Genomic DNA, 16,361 nt, shown 5'->3' with positions numbered 1-16,361 from the left:
AGACTGAGCATGCAGACAGAGGATCTTAGTTAACTAAGAGGTAAAGCAGCAAGAAAAACTTTATAAGTGCATAGGCCTGTAGACATAAAAACTGATCTCAAGTCTTCCAAGGCAATAAGGACTTGAGGAGCCAAGATTCTGGAAGGAGGTCTCTCTCTCTCTCTCTCTCTCACACACACACAAACTAACACTTAGTAGGTTCCCTCATGAAAAATGTACAAATTTCAGGCTGCACAAAGCACAGGATATAACGCTAAGTAGAAAACTGCAGGAAATCAGAATGAAGTTTCTGGAAGTCTCACAGCACTGAGGAATCACAATTGAAGTTAAAGGCATTTGAATAATGTGGAGCCTATGGAAACAGTGGGGACCCACAGCAGCCCTTGGAGAGCTGTACCCTAGTAAAAGGATGTGCCAGGTGAAGCAGAATAAACTTTACAAAACTAAAATACACACTCAAATCATCTCAGTAAATCACCGAAGGTTTACATATCAGGAATATATCAGCATGTATTGATTGTGCAAAACAATAATAGTCATGTAATATGAGATGTAAAATGTTTGCAGAATTAAAATGCACAACAGAAAAGCACAAAAGTTGACACAAAGCAAATGCAATTAAAGTATTTTAAGATCCTGGCTTTGTTTGGGAAGTGTTAAACTACTAATTTATTTAAGATTACAAAAGTCAGAAAATCCTTATTATAATCTCTAAGGTAACCATAAAAAGAATAATTTTAAAAAGTTAAGCTAACAAATTAGTAGATGGGAAAATTGAGTATTAAAATGCTATATTAATCCAAAGAAGGCAAGAAGGAAGAGAAAAACAAAAGGAGAATAAACATAAATGGAAGTAATCATTCCACTGAGATAAGCAGAAATTAAGTAAATATAAATATGATTATGCCAGCAATTAGACCAACTGAAGTTAACTAAATATTCGAATTCAAATATAAGTATTATCAAAATGATTAAGAAACAAGATCTAAATCTAACCATGTGCAGCTTATGAGAGATATTCTTTAAACATAAGGAACAAAAAAGCTGAAAAACAAAGGATGGATAATGTATAACAAGAAACATTAACCAAAACTAAAAGCTACACCAGTGTCAGACAAGGTAGACTCTATTTCGGCTAACCAATATAGAAGAGAACCAAGGACAATTTATATTAGGAAATCCAGGAATGGATTAGTATTCAATAATATTTCAGTTTATTCCCCCATGTTAACAGAGTAAAATAGGGGAAAAAATCCGATATTTCAAGTGATGCGGAAAAAAAGATTGTGACAAAATTCAATGCCAGTTTATGAAAGATTTCTCAGCAAACCAAGGGTATAAAGGAGTATCCCCAACCTGATAAAGCTAAATTATAAAAAACCCTGGATGTAATGTCATGCATAATGATGAAATTTTGAGTAATGGCAATGATGTCCTAGACCCAGAATGGCCAAAACAGTAATAATGCTAGAGTAGTTTTATTACTTAATTTTAAGACAATATAAGATTTAGCAATAGAAGACAGTGTGGTATTTTCGTAAAGATAGGCAAATATATCAATAGAACAGAATAGAGAGTCCATAACTGGGACTAAAACACCAATGTCATTCAATGAGGGAAGGAAAGTCTTTTCGAAAATTAAGCTGGGAAAACAATTTCTATTTTAAAAAAGTTAAAAGAAACTTACCCATTCCTTACACCATGTACTTTAAAAGTATTACAGTACTAAATGTAAAAGTCAAAATTATAAAGGTCCTAATTATAAATTATAAAGGTCCTAGAAGAAAATTTTGGGGACCTAGAGTAGGCAAAAATTTTTTAAACTGAACACTAAAAGCACTAACCATAAAAGAAATGATAAATTGAACTTCATCAAAATTAAAATTAAAAACTTCTGCTCATCAAAAAATACCACTAAGAAAATGAAAAGTCAAGTCACAGATTGAGAAAATACTATAATACATGTATCTGGCAAAATCTCATATCCAGATTATAAAAAGAAGCCCTAAAAATAAATACTAAAATACAAATGACCCAATAAAAAAAATAGGCAAGAATTTGGATAGATATTCCATAAAAGAGGACATATAAATGACCAAAAAGTACATGAAAAGAATTTTCAGGTCATTAGTCATCAGGAAAATGCAATTTGAAACTATAATTAAATTCTATGACGTACTCATTAGAATGACTAAAATGTGAAAAATTATCAACACCAAATGGATCTCATACATTCTTAGTAGGAGTATGAAATGGCAAAATCTCTTTGGCAGTTTCTTGTAAACTAAATATGCAGCTGCCTTATCATCCAGCAATTCCACTTCTAGGCATATACCTACAAAGAATGAAAATATATGTTCATAAAAACTAGTATATGTATGTTGATTGTAGCTCTATGTATGATAGTGAGAGTTGGAAACAAACTAAATGCCCATTAGCACATTAGATGAAACAAATTTTAGTATATTTATACAACATGACGTTAATCAGCAATTAAAAGGAATAAACTGTTGATCCATGCAAGAATGTGGATCAATCTCATGTTGTGTGAGAGAATGGCGATATAAGAGAAACCTACTATATGATTTCAATTTTTTTGAAATTCAAGAACAGGCAAATTAATCTATGGGGATTGAAATCACAGTAGTGGTTGTCTCCGAATGGAAAGTGGAAGAGATTAGAAAAGAAGGAGGGAAATTTCTACGGTGAAGACAATGCTCTTTATCTTGACTTCAGGTGCGTTAATGGGGTATATCATGAAATTTTCTAAGTTAATCAAACTGGATTAAAATCTACGCATAGTTGGGACGCCTGGATGGCTCAGTTGGTTAAGCGGCTGCCCTTGGCTCAGGTCATGATCCCAGCCTCGTGGGATCGAGTCCCGCATCGGGCTCCTTGCTGGGCAGGGAGCCTGCTTCTCCCTCTGCCTCTGCCTGCCACTCTGTCTGCCTGTGCTTGCACGCTCTCTCTCTCTCTCTCTAACAAATAAATAAAATCTTTTAAAAAAATCTATGCATAGTGATATAATTAGTAACTATGCTTCAATAAAAAAGAATATGAAATGAAAGGATAAAAAAGATTAGAAAGAAAATGTACATATTGAAGTTGGCCCAAAAAGTTTCAATATACAGATATTAGAAATGTTTGAAGAAAAAAAAAAAGCAAGGAAATGAATACTGAAGATTATATATAGCTCAAGAAAATTTTCCTGAAATTGAAAAAAAGACTTGTAACTACACATTGAAAGTACTGACAGAGGAAAACCAATATGAAGACATGTTCTAATAAAACAAACAGACTTCATAGGAAATGGAAATATTTTATTTTGGATGTCTAGGAAAAAAACTAGCAGGTGTTTTATAAGGGAAAATAGATAATCATCAGAATTTTGGGCAACAAATCTCTATGTTAGCTGTAACTAGAAAGGCAAATTGAAGATACTTTAGGAAAATAAAATGTGCTCCCTGAATTTTATAGCCAGCAAAACTGATATTTGACATAAAGGCTGTAGATGAACTGTTTTCAATAAGCAAAAACTGAGTGACTATTGTTCCTGTGATTAAATCCCTGAAAAATCTACTCTGGGCTAAGCTTATGGGCTTCAGACTACCAAAATAACTAGGAGGACATCATCATGAAGACTGGAAGTTAAGTATTAAACCCATCCTTGGGGCGCCTGGGTGGCTCAATGGGTTAAGCCTCTGCCTTCAGCTCCCGTCATGATCTCAGGATCCTGGGATCTAACCCCACATCGGGCTCTCTGCTCAGCCGGAGCCTGCTTCCCCCTCTCTCTCTTCCTGCCTCTCTGCCTACTTGTGATCTCTCTCTGTCAAATAAAGAAATAAAAATTTTAAAAACAAACAAACAAAAAAACCCATCCTTAGTTGTAGAACTAAAATTAAATGAAGGTTAAAAGGGAGAATGTATAGTATGTAATGGCTATATACTCAGATAATATAGATACAGTAAAACTAGTTTAAAAGGGAGGGATGGGAAGATCAGATGTGAACTACCATATTTAACAATTTTTGAGTAATTAATTGGTTGTGGTAGTATTAGTAGTTATCCTAAGACACTTGTATGGCTACTGTGGAATAACATAATTATCTACCTCTGAGACATTTCAATCCTACCATCTCCTGTTTCCTTGGAAACTAGGATTCTTCCTGTAGAATAAAGGAAATACATATGTGTAGTAAATAACATATGAGTTACGAATTTCTGGATCAGAAAGGCTGAGAATAGCCTTACACACTTTAATAATTAAACATTTGATGGCATTGAGCTAAGACAGCTTATTTCGCTCTATTAATTCTAGGGATCCTCTTGTCATTGGGACTTAAATTTTCAAAGAGCCCATTGGTCTTCATTTCCTTCACCCATCTCCATATCACAGAGGTCTATGACCATTTCTAATGTTTGTTTTGGTGACTGTTCTTCTTTGCTTTAATGTCTGATCAACCCCTACTCTTACAGATCAATCACGGTATAGATGTGCTAACACATTTAGTCTGGTAACAGTTCAAATTTTACAGGCTTTGGAGCCAAACCACCCTGAGGTGACTGCATATCTCTGTTTATTTTATAGGTCTTAGAATGGAATTTTGTGGGGGTGCCTGGGTGGCTCAGTGGGTTAGGCCACTGCCTTTGGCTCGGGTCATGGTCTCGGGGTCCTGGGATCCAGCCCCGCATCGGGCTCTCTGCTCAGCAGGGAGCCTGCTTCCCTTCCTCCCTCTCTGCCTGCCTCTGCCTACTTGTGATCTCTGTCTGTCAAATAAATAAAATCTTTAAAAAAATTAAAATTAAAATTAAAAAATGATAATAAAAAATTTTTAAAAATGGAATTTTGTGAGCAACCTCACTTTTTACCTTATTTATTAATTATTTATCTGAGATCTCTCTTTTCACCACCACCTGCCCAAGCCCTAGGTCAGGCCACTATAGTCTCCCACCGGGAGCCTATTCCCCAAGTCCAGGGTCTTGAATCTTGCTCCCCAGCACTCCTCCGTGCTGAGGCTGGAGTGCCAATTATAAAACTCGTAGCTCACGGATGGCAGGATGGCAAGGATGACCTTAGTGGATTTTCATGGTTCAGATGGTAAGATCCAAGCTCCAAAGCCCTCAAACTAGACCCTATCTGGTCATAGCTGACTGGTCCAGTTTCTTCTTATCATACTTTTCATTCTTTCTTGTCTGCAGGCATCCTGGAATTGCTTCATCTCCTTTAGCCTTGAGTATTTTTTCTGCTCAGTGCCTTTACATTCTGATTCCTTGACTGCTCTATTCCATTAGTCCCCTGCCATCCCTAGCTAACCCCTTCTCTGCTTCAGAAGTCTTATTTAAATAATGCTGCTTCCTGGAACATGGCCAGGCTCCCTGCACTGGGACTGGTTAGATCCCTCTAATGACACTCCATAATTCCTTGTATTTAGTCTTATAAACACTAACTACACTTGTATTTACCTGTTCCATGTCTGGTTTCCTGGACAGATTTTCACCTCCAAAAAGGCAGGGGCTGGATCTGTTTTGCTCACCACTGTATTCCCTGCACTGTTCCAGTGCTGGGCACATACTAGGCACTTGAAAGTCATTTGTTGAGTGAATGAGTCATTAGTGGTTCTCTTCCCAAACTGAAAAGGTATGTATCAAGTCTTGAAACCATATTAACTATCAGAGCAAAAGTGATTTTATACTAGGATCAGCTCTGGAGTAACTTTTGACTTTAAACATTCAGAGCTAAATATTTTTTTGTAAGAATAATTACTGTCAGCCCTATTGGAAACACCCCCATCCCGCTCCCCGCCCCCAACTATGCCACAGTATCTCTTGCCTCTACATCTTTCTCTGCCTTAAACATGTTCCCTGTACCTTCCCCAACCTTAACCCACTGCTTGGTCTAGCTAATGGCAGCCGTTATTCTTAGCTATCTTAGATCCCTGCCTGACTCCATCCATGGTCTACACTAGAGGCCCCTTCTGTTATGTCTCCTGAACATTCTATCCATCCTTTCTGTCCTAGGACTACACTGCCACATTGTTGTTGTCAGGGCTTTTGCTGGTGTCCTCTGCTCGATTCAAAAATAGGTGGGATTATAGACCATTCATTATTTCTTCGCCGGTAAATTGTCCACTGTTTGTAAAGTAGTAAGTCCTTCATATTTTTTTTAAGCAAAGGACTGAATTATGAAAACTTAACTAAAATAGCTTGAAATTCTAAAACTTGCAATAAGACGCTGACAGAATCAATGGCAAAAGTCACAGAGCTGGCTAGTGACATAGATCCATCCTTCCATTTCTTCACTGCTACCCCTGCCCTCTGGTCATAAATCTTTCTATTATACTTTGATCACGTATGTCTTTTTTTTTTTTTAATTTTATTTATTTATTTACTTATTTATTTTTGATCATGTATGTCTTTTTTTTTCTTTGTTAATCTTTCCCACTCCCCATCCCATAGCCATCTAATCCAGGTAACATAAGCAATGTAAAATGGAAAATGATATTAATTCCCACAATGTTTAAGAGAATTTACGGAGCAAACTAACTATACATTTTTATAGCTGGAAAATCAGGGAAAGGAAAATATTTCTCTTTTTTTTAAAGATCTTATTTGTCAGAGAGAGCACAAGCAGGGCAAGCAGCAGAGGGAGAGGGGGAAGCAGGCCCCCTGTCAAGCAAGGAGGCCGATGAGGGACTTTATTTATCCCAGGACCCTGGGATCATGACCTGAGCCGAAGGCAGATGCTTAACCAACTGAGCCACCCAGGCATCCCAGGAAAATATTTCTCACTGATTTCTTTTACAGGGTTGATTTTCAACATGTTTAGCAGAATCACTAGGGACTTGTCTTACTTTTATTAGCAGTGGACTCCTCATTTATCTTGAAGAAAATTTGCATAGAAGGTATCCTTAAGGTGCCTTAAATTATAGGAGGTCTCGTTTACCCTTTTGAAACAAAATCAAATTATAGTCATATAATTTTCCTCTTCTATTCTATAACCAATGTTAATAATAAGCAATATTTTATTGTTGGTCTTTAATTTATACGTATTTTATTTTATTTTTATTTATTTATTTTTAAAGATTTTATTTGACACAGAGAGAGAGATTACAAGTAGGCAAAGAGGCAGGCAGAGAGAGGGAGGGAAGCAGGCTCCCCGCTGAGCAGAGAGCCCGTTGCGGGGCTCAATCCCAGGACCCTGAGATCATGACCTGAGCTGAAGGCAGAGGCTTAACCCACTGAGCCACCCAGGTGCCCCCTTATACATATTTTAATTCATTCAGAAGACAGTGTCCCAATGACCTATTTTCCTTTTACAAAATAAAACTCCTTTCCCCCTCCTCTTTGTTCATCTTTAGGCAACTGAGAAGCATCTTATAGTCAGGATTCTTTATAAAAGTAGTAAAGACAGGGGTTTTTTTGTTTGTTTGTTTAATTTGTTTGATTCTATAGTGCCTACCTTTATAATAAATGCTGTGTCAGAGCTATGACATTTTCTTTCCCCTCCATTGGCATAGCTACTAGAATTTGGAATAATCACTTGTGATTTATACAGATAGATGATTGTCCTTCACCTCCTTAAACTGAGGTAGACACATGAGACAGGCTTAGCCAATCAGTTTCTTTGTTATGTAGAGCAAAATGGGTAGAGAGAATGGAAGCGGTCTCTTTGGGTAGCTGGATAAATAACTGTGTGTAAACTCAGGAGCATAGGGATGGTTGTCCTTGGATGGACCATGAGGGCCCATGGCATGAAGAAGGCAGATTTATGAGGAGAAGATGAAGGAGGCAGGCAGGGAGGAGACAGGAGGTGACCCTGAGTGCTTTCTCCTCAGGAGCCCAAACCCCATGTATCCCAGAAGCTTTCCAAATCTTGTTACCATGGGATACCTGAAAGTAGTCCTTATATTCTTTCTGTAAATAGTCCCTTTTCACTCAGACTAGCTTAAGTTGGCTCCTATAATTTGTAGCCAGAGAGTTCTAATTAAGGAGCCTAAGGGTCTCTTCTCATGAGCTGAAGCTTACAAATCCACTGGTACTTTCTTCTTCTTATGTTCTTCATTCTGCAAGCTGTTATTATTTTTGCTCTTGAACTAGCTTTACAAACACGTTGCTCACATGGTCTGCTTCCCTTTACAGTAGGTAACACTTTACACTGAACACTAACAGATGGAATGCAAATGACCTCATCTTTCTTTAGCTATGGCCAAGTACGGACAGGTTGCCAAGCCATGTCAAACAGGGTGTCCTTCCCCACACACATCTCACGCTAAGTCACACCTGCATGTCCCCACTTTCAGCAGATACATGCCCTTCCATTCTACATAGCATAGATACCATGAACTAATGATAATGGTGATGCACACTGCCAGTTTTCAAAACTCTCTTTATAGGATGGTGTAATGCAGAGTTTTATGCTAGTATATAAATTCCCATACATCATCCCCTATTTTCAAAATTTCAGTGTCACTAGTAATAGCTATTGAGATTTTACTATGTGCTAGGCACTGCACATTGCTCTTTTGGTACATTTTCCCATTTATTTTATACGAATGGAAAATAAATTTGCTTAGGCTAACTTAAGTTGGCTTCTATAACTTGCAGCTTATGAGTTATAATTAGTGAATCTATAGGCTCTGTTCCCATGATCTGAGAATATCCATGGTCAGGTTCAGCCTGCAGGTCTCCAATGGGTCTTCCAATAGTTTCTTTAACAGGTGACTGTTACATAGAGTGGGGTATATACCTAATAAACTTCTGGCTTTAAATTTACCCATTCACCTGAATCACCACACTATATCATTTCTTGTCATTTCCACTCACTCAAATTTATTGTAATGGTGTGTTATATCAATAAACTATGAACTTCTAGAGGGCAGTCTACATGTCTTATTCATTTTATTGAATATATGAATGAATATATACATTATTGAGGTTGCAGACATAAACAGCTATTAGAATGATGGTTTTATCCAAACAAACATCCTCAATGATTTTAGTCCCAACTCTTTCTCTTATAAAAATGGCTTGAGCTTTTCAAGCCTTAGGTTCTTTGCACAATTGTGTTATATGGACCTCTCTTGGGCCATTATGGATATTCATATAGAATATTCTGAATTCAGGGGCCCTTCAGTGGCACAATCAGTTAAGTGTCCAACTCTTCCTTTTGGCTCAGGTCGTGGTCTCAGCGTCATGATCTCAGGATCATTAGATCAAGCCCTGGGTTGGTCTCTCCATTTAGCACAATCTTCTCAAGTTTCTCTTCCTCTCCTCCCTCTGCCCCTCACTTCTCTCTTTCTACCTCTAAAATAAATAAATCTTTTTTTCTTTTAAAAAAGAATATTCTTAATTCAGTTTAAAAACTATGTAGTGTTAACATATGAGGATAAAATATTATGTTTGGAAGCTTGAATGTGGATCAGTCATGTAAGTTTATTTGAATTTGAAAGAAATGTAAAAGGTGACCTATATTCAAAAGGAACTATGTTCTCTTTGAAGCTGCAACATAATCTATACCTTATGGTCTCAGTGTAGAACTTGAAAACATAAAATACAAGTATCAAAAGGAGCTACTCTGTGTTATTTGCAAAATGAGCGTATTATTAACAAGATTTAAAAAAAAAAACAACAAGAAAATAATGATGACTGCAAATTTGCAGCCCCTGATGGGGGACAAGTTGTGTCTATCCCTCCTTTGTCCTGTTGTGCACCCTTTCCCCACACCTAAGCTTATGGCCTCTGCAGCTGGTCCCTCACAGCAGCAACTTCTCCACATGTGACAGACATACCGACTTATCTATTTTCATTCTAAATTATGGCTAATATGCTTCAGGTGGCAAAATGTTGTATCTTTCAGGAAGTGAAAGCATTTTGGCTTGGTTTTTCGGTGGGGGGCATTAAGTCTTTACCCCAAATAAAATGTCCTCATGCTGGCAGGCTCCAGCACTATGACTAGCTGTCAGGGAGAGATCCAAAGATTTCCAGCTCCTTTCAATCACAGCTGAATAAAGGTACCTGTGTTAGCCCCAGCTGAGTCTGTCTCTGGATCCACAACATCCTTCTTTCTTCTACAAACAACTGCTACTTATCAACTACGGATCCTCTAGCTCCCCCACTCATTCCAGGAAAGCATGTGGTACTTTCCAGACTTTCCTTCATATGTCCCTTCTCAAATCCTACACTGTAAGTCCAGAGGTCTGATAAAATCAGTAACAAGGGCTGCATTTTCTTACTTTTTTTTTTTAATTTTTGGATTTGAATTAAAATTCCTATAAATTTCCAGCCTGATTTTTTAATGTTTTTTTTTTTTTTTAATGTCAAGCAACACACGTGTAGTTAAGTGAGAACCAGTATCGAACATAATCAACATGTTCTTCAGAGTCGATGCTTCATTGGTCACAGAGTTGTCAACAGACGGCAAATGACTGTATTGTAAGGCACAGGTCTGAGTCAGGTTGCTCAGCATAAACACATGCCTCTTTTCTTAGATACAAACAAGCTTAAATCTCTCTTATATCACTCCTCCCTCCTTAAATACTATCTAGAATTTTAAGTTCCCTTATGCCAAACTCAACTTATTCTAATAGAAATTCTACCCACATCACAACACTGAAGCCACTCAAGGATAACCATAGAGTCTCCATCCTTGGGGAACCCAAGGATCCCAAGCTCAATCTTCTTGGAACAGTCTGTTATACACTGAATGGTTGTGTTCCCCCAAATTCCTAAATTGAGTTCTAACCCCTGGTGTAATGTTATTAGGATGTGGAGACTTTGGGAGGTAATTAGGTTTATAGGAGGTCCTCAGAGTGGGGCCTTCATCTGGGATTGGTGCTCATACAAAAAGTGAGACCACATAGTTCTCTCTCCCTCCTCTTCCCCTCTCCCTCTCTCTCTCCCCATCCTTGCACAGACAAGAAGTTACACGAGCACACAGCTAGAAGGCAGCCATCGGCAACCCAAGAGGAGAGATCTCACCAGAAACCAACCATGCTGGCATTCTGATCTTGGAATTCTGGCCTCCAGAACTGTGAGAAAATAAATGTCTGTTGTTTAAGCATCCAGTCTGTGGGATTTTACTATGGCAACCCAAGCTGACTAAGACACAGTCTCCTCCTTGGTTTCCAGGATACTGCAGTCCTCTTGTTTCCCCATTCTTTTTGATTCCCTTGTGTTTATTGCCTTTAGGTTTTCCTTATTTATATCTTATTTCTCAAGTGCAACTGTTCGCTAATGTTCTTCCTCCTACTTTCTTCTTAAGTCATAACCACACTTTTGGCCACTTTAAACATTCTAACAATTAAGCCTCAATTTAGAGCTCTGGCTCAGACCTTTCTTTTGAGCTCCTGACTTAAATCTCTAAATAACTTATGGCTGCCTCTATTTGGAATGCCTTTACTGCATCTTCAATTGATAAGTCTGAAACCCAACTCATCAACATCTCCCCAGTTCTACATCTGTATTCCACCTTCCTTCTAGCTGCATTTTTCTGTCACACAGGGTCAAATCATGAGAGTTGTATTCTAGGTTTTATTTCTTCATTCCTCTCTGCAAACCAATAATCCAACTCTAATGTATCAAGCTCAGAAAAGTTTTTCATATTCATATCTGGGGTTGGACTTTTACTTCACTGCTCTATTTTAAAACTCTTAACCTGTCATTTGGGTTATTGTAACACTCTATTGATTAATCTTTCAGCAGTCAATCTCTTCCCATAAAGCTTTCACATGACCATAAAAATCACAAAAATCCTTAATGTACCTTGCAGTTTATATAAAAAATACCTAAGCTCCTTCTTAGGACACTGATTATTATTAATTATTATCAATAATCTATCCTCTTTTTGTAGGACAAATTTGCCCACCACTATACTTCTCCATGTACTTCATTCATATCAGATTCCACAGTGTAGCCAGAAAATGCATTCACATTTCTAAAGCTTCTTTTACATGACATGCAAATATTTTCTCCTGTTGAAAACAACCTTTCAGGCCAAGTTCAAATGCCACTTTCATCAAGAAATTTTGTCCTATCCTTCAGCAGGTACTGCTCCATTAGCTGGACCTAATCTCTTTCTTCCCTGACACCCACAATGTTATACTGTGGTATTATGGCACCTAACCCAGCATAGTTAGTTATATTTTGTGTTTCCCTTACCATATCATAAGACTGATACAGTCTGTGCCTGCTTCTTCTATCTTTTTTTATATTGAATATTACCTAGCACCACATCAAGTATGTATGTGTTTTTAAGCTTACTGTTGAAACAATAATGAATGAATAAGCAATTCATCCTCTGTAAATGTTACTCTCGAGTAGTAAAATTCTATGACAAGTACTTAGATAAAATCTTCTGATATTTACTTTAAAAGCAAGGGAATATTTACAATACTGTCACTTTTTTACAATACTTTTAAAGCCATTTATTGTATGATTACAGGAAAAATAATTTCAAAATGACAAATTTTCTCATTTACAAGCTTATTAGAATAGTGACTGAGTTCTTTCAATGGAAGCAAACATGTTATTTCTATTTGATTGTGATGTCTTTTGGCACCTTACCATATTTCCTTTCATAATCAAAGGAAGAAAGACAAATTAAAAGGCATACCCGGGGCATAATCATGAATGCTGCGGGCTTAGTGACCCTACTTGTGGACAAAAATGTTTCTAGCAGACCAAGAGAAAAATTTCCTCAGAGCATCATTCTATTTAGTATGTCACTTAGCTTTTGCACTCAGTAGAAACATACATTCAAATGCGTAAGAAACAATTGCAAGAACATAATAATATTCTATTTATTTAGGAACCTATACTTTTTTAAAAGGCTTTATTTATTTGAAAGAGAGAGAGTGCGAGCAGTGGTGGGTGTGGGGGGAGTAAAGGAGGAGGGAGAAGTAGGGGGAAAGAATCTCCAGCAGATTCCAGGTTGAGCAAAGAGCACAGGAGCAGGGCTCGATCTCAGGATCCTGGGATGAATGATCCGAGCCAAAACTCAGAGTTGGTGGCTTAACCTACTGAGCCACCCAGGTGCCCCTAGGGACCTAGGTTTTAAAATTACTTTTTTGCATGAATCTAATGCCTTTTTGTGATTGTAATTGTTTTCAGTTCTGTATGCCAAAGGCCATAGGGGTGAACTGTCACATTTCAGCTCCATGTACTGTTAGATTGGCACTCACTGAGCTTATTTACCCAGAAAATAAGAGTGTTAGTTTGACATTTAGTCATTAATATACCTATTTTTTATTTATTTTTTTTTTGCATTTTATTTTTATTTATTTATTTTTTTTATAATTTTATTTTTTATAAACATATATATATATTTTTTCCCCCCAGGGGTACAGGTCTGTGAATCTCCACGTTTACACACTAATATACCTATTTTTTAAAAGAAGCATGTCATTTACATATTATTTTAATTTTTTGGTTGCATAGTGTTAACTCATTTTGCTTAAAGAGAAGTGATAAGTAATTTGGATCTAAATAATTTAATTATGAGTGCCTGAGAATTTCTATATTTCTTCTATTGCCAAGAAAAGAATTTTACCACTATCTTTATATAAGGTTAAGCTTAAATATTTTCCTATCAGTATACATTGAGTTACTTCAGCTAAAGAAATTAGAGCTGTCAAAGGCAATTATGCTATTCAATCGATCTTCTAGAGTAGGATTATGCTTAATTAGGCATCTAACTGTAAGTAACCCAAACACACAATTTATTGGTTAAACTCCTCCTAAATTACACTTCAGAAAATGTAAAAGAAGTGTCCAGACCTTTGGTTGTATCACATGGTTAGCTGTGAATTAAATTTAAAAACTGCAGAAAACTTTTCAAAAACAGACCCACGACGTCATCCCTCCCCAGTATCTCAGAAACAGCCTCTTATGAGGATGTAGTCGGACTTGCAACTCTTCACAATAATATTCAAACAGATCAGTTGGAAGCTCTTCATTACAGCAGCTGTTCTGTGTTTATAGCTACATATGCAGACTGCCGAACACCCTCAGTGCACCATAAACCTAGGAATTACACATCCAGAATGGTAATAAACTCATCGGGTGATATGATCTCCAGAGTTTTCAGCCCCTTTGCTACAGTTGGCAAAAATCTGCTAGATTTTAGTTGCTGTAGAAAAATATTAGATTGTTGTGGTTTTTGTAAATTTGGAGACAAACCAGAAGCACATAAGATAGCAATAAAAAAGGTTAAAACATAGGCACTGAGATTATTATTATTTTAAAATTATAGTCTCATAGAGAGTTAAAAGAGAAGCCACAGAAGAATAAATCAGAAAAATAAATAAATAAGTGGCTGTGTTCCATAGAGCTCTAGCCTCAATTACTCAGTGGGTCAGCTCAGCTGTGTGCTACATCCTGCAGAGGCTACAGATCATACTAAGAAACCTGCATGCTATTAATTAGAAGTATACCATATTACTCTGAGAGTGTTGATAAATTATAGCTAATAGATAAGCAATTTATTGGTTAAATAGCACCCCCTAGACAACCAATCCAATTTAGAACAAACTGATTTCTCTCTTAAAAGCAGGATCCCAAATAAAATTGATTTCTAACTTCATAATAGTGAAAGGTATATTCTCAGGCTTATAAGGAAAGAAGTTCCATGTACAAGAAGATGATCAGAATGTACAACAATATCTGACTGCAAGCGAGTTGCTAATAAGAATTGTTAAAGACACATCAGCTTATCCCAGCAGCAAGCACCATATACTATTCATCAGTCACTGCTCTAGGACAGGTGCTCATGGAGTTCTATGCACAAGTGTACATAAAATCATTGGGAGGGCTTCCATAGATGCATATCCCTGGGTACTAACACAAGATACCATGATCACATAGGTATCTTCTTTCATCAAATGGTTAGAACAGCTTTCAGAAATAACAATGATCAAAAAAATCACGTAAGTTTCTGAAGAACCATAATAAAGGCAGAAAAATCAGAAACATGGATTGTATAATGGTAGGTGGTAGAATGGATCCCTCATAAAGCCATATGACATGGGACAAAGGAAATCTCTTAGTGTCTACAAACATTCCAGCTTAGAGTGTTCTCTTTCTCATTGTGTTTCTTCCCACTCCTTCCCTCTTAATGGAAATTGTTATGATGCCATTTTACATCTGAACTCTGTGGCTATGGTTTATTATTTTTTTCTCATTTCATGGCACTGTTCATTTGCCTTCATGCTTACTGTTGAGTCCCTGCCAGGGGGCTGCTCCTGATGGCATGCTGGCTAGCATGAAAAGCCTGGCAAGGGAAAAAAATGACTATGTAACTTTTATTATCAGTGTTTTATTTAGAACTTGAAATGGATATACCAATGAGTAAACATGCATTATGATCTTAATCCTTAACACTGAAAAATTACTATTTATTATTTGAAATAATAATAATTTCATAGATTAAAAAATATATTTTGGGGGTGCCTGGGTAGCTCAGTGGGTTAAGTCTCTGCCTTCAGCTCAGGTCATGATCTCAGGGTCCTGGGATCGAGCCCTGCATCGGGCTCTCTGCTCAGCGGGGAGCCTGCTTCCCCCCTCTCTCTGCCTGCCTCTCTGTCTACTTGTGATCTCCCTCTCTGTCAAGTAAACAAATAAAAAAATCTTAAAAATATGTATGTGTATATATATATGTATGTATATATATATATATATTTTTTTTTTTCCCACAGACTCCCTCATCAGATCCTCAAACCAATTATATGATTTCTGTAAAAGATTCCCATGGTACCTCTTGGCAAGTAAAGATACAAAACACAGAGGTTTAAGGCATGTACATTTTTTGACATAAGGTAAGATGAGAAATTTCATGCCAATTAAGACCTAGGCAAAGAATATCTAACTAAATAGAATTACATTCACAAGTCATAGAACTTCACAGTGACTGAGTTTCCTCACTTATAAAATGAAGGAAAATAACACCTATGCCCCTTGTCTTCCTGGCTTGTTCAGGTGGGTGAAAAAATATACAATAATCATATATGTTATTATTATTTGTATTAAAAGTCTTCACTTTTAAAAGATTGTTTCAGAAAAAAATTAACAGTGTTAATGGGGAAAATTGAGGACTTTTTGGATGGTTAAACTATCTTTAGAATTTCAAGTGTCTGTGTCAGTTTGGAGCTCTTCACCCTTATCTAGTTTCTTATTTCTTCTGGTGCTTTATGGCTCAGAAACAAACCATTCCGCTTGTGACCTTGCAGTAGAGGCAGCACAACTGTTGTGTAGTATTATGGAACGTCTTTATTACAATACCCATTGATGCTCAGTAAGTAAGAGAGGGAGGACTGCTGCTCAAGGGAACTTATTCCAGGGCAGACTCGTTGCTAGTTGCACTCAAATTA

At 36.9% G+C, this 16,361-nt stretch overlaps 1 protein-coding gene across 4 annotated transcripts in view; it reads right to left on the bottom strand.

The window, feature by feature from the left end:
* Positions 1-16,361, bottom strand: part of GRM1 (glutamate metabotropic receptor 1) — a 404,029-nt gene that overhangs the window by 19,751 nt on the left and 367,917 nt on the right. The gene's annotated exons all lie outside the window — the stretch shown is intronic.

The sequence above is a fragment of the Lontra canadensis genome, unplaced genomic scaffold (assembly GCF_010015895.1).
Source record: "Lontra canadensis isolate GAN:19392208 unplaced genomic scaffold, GSC_riverotter_1.0 scaffold47, whole genome shotgun sequence".
Taxonomy (NCBI): domain Eukaryota; kingdom Metazoa; phylum Chordata; class Mammalia; order Carnivora; family Mustelidae; genus Lontra; species Lontra canadensis.
Note: the sequence above shows the minus strand (reverse complement) of the source record. Positions and strands in the feature narration are given on the sequence as shown.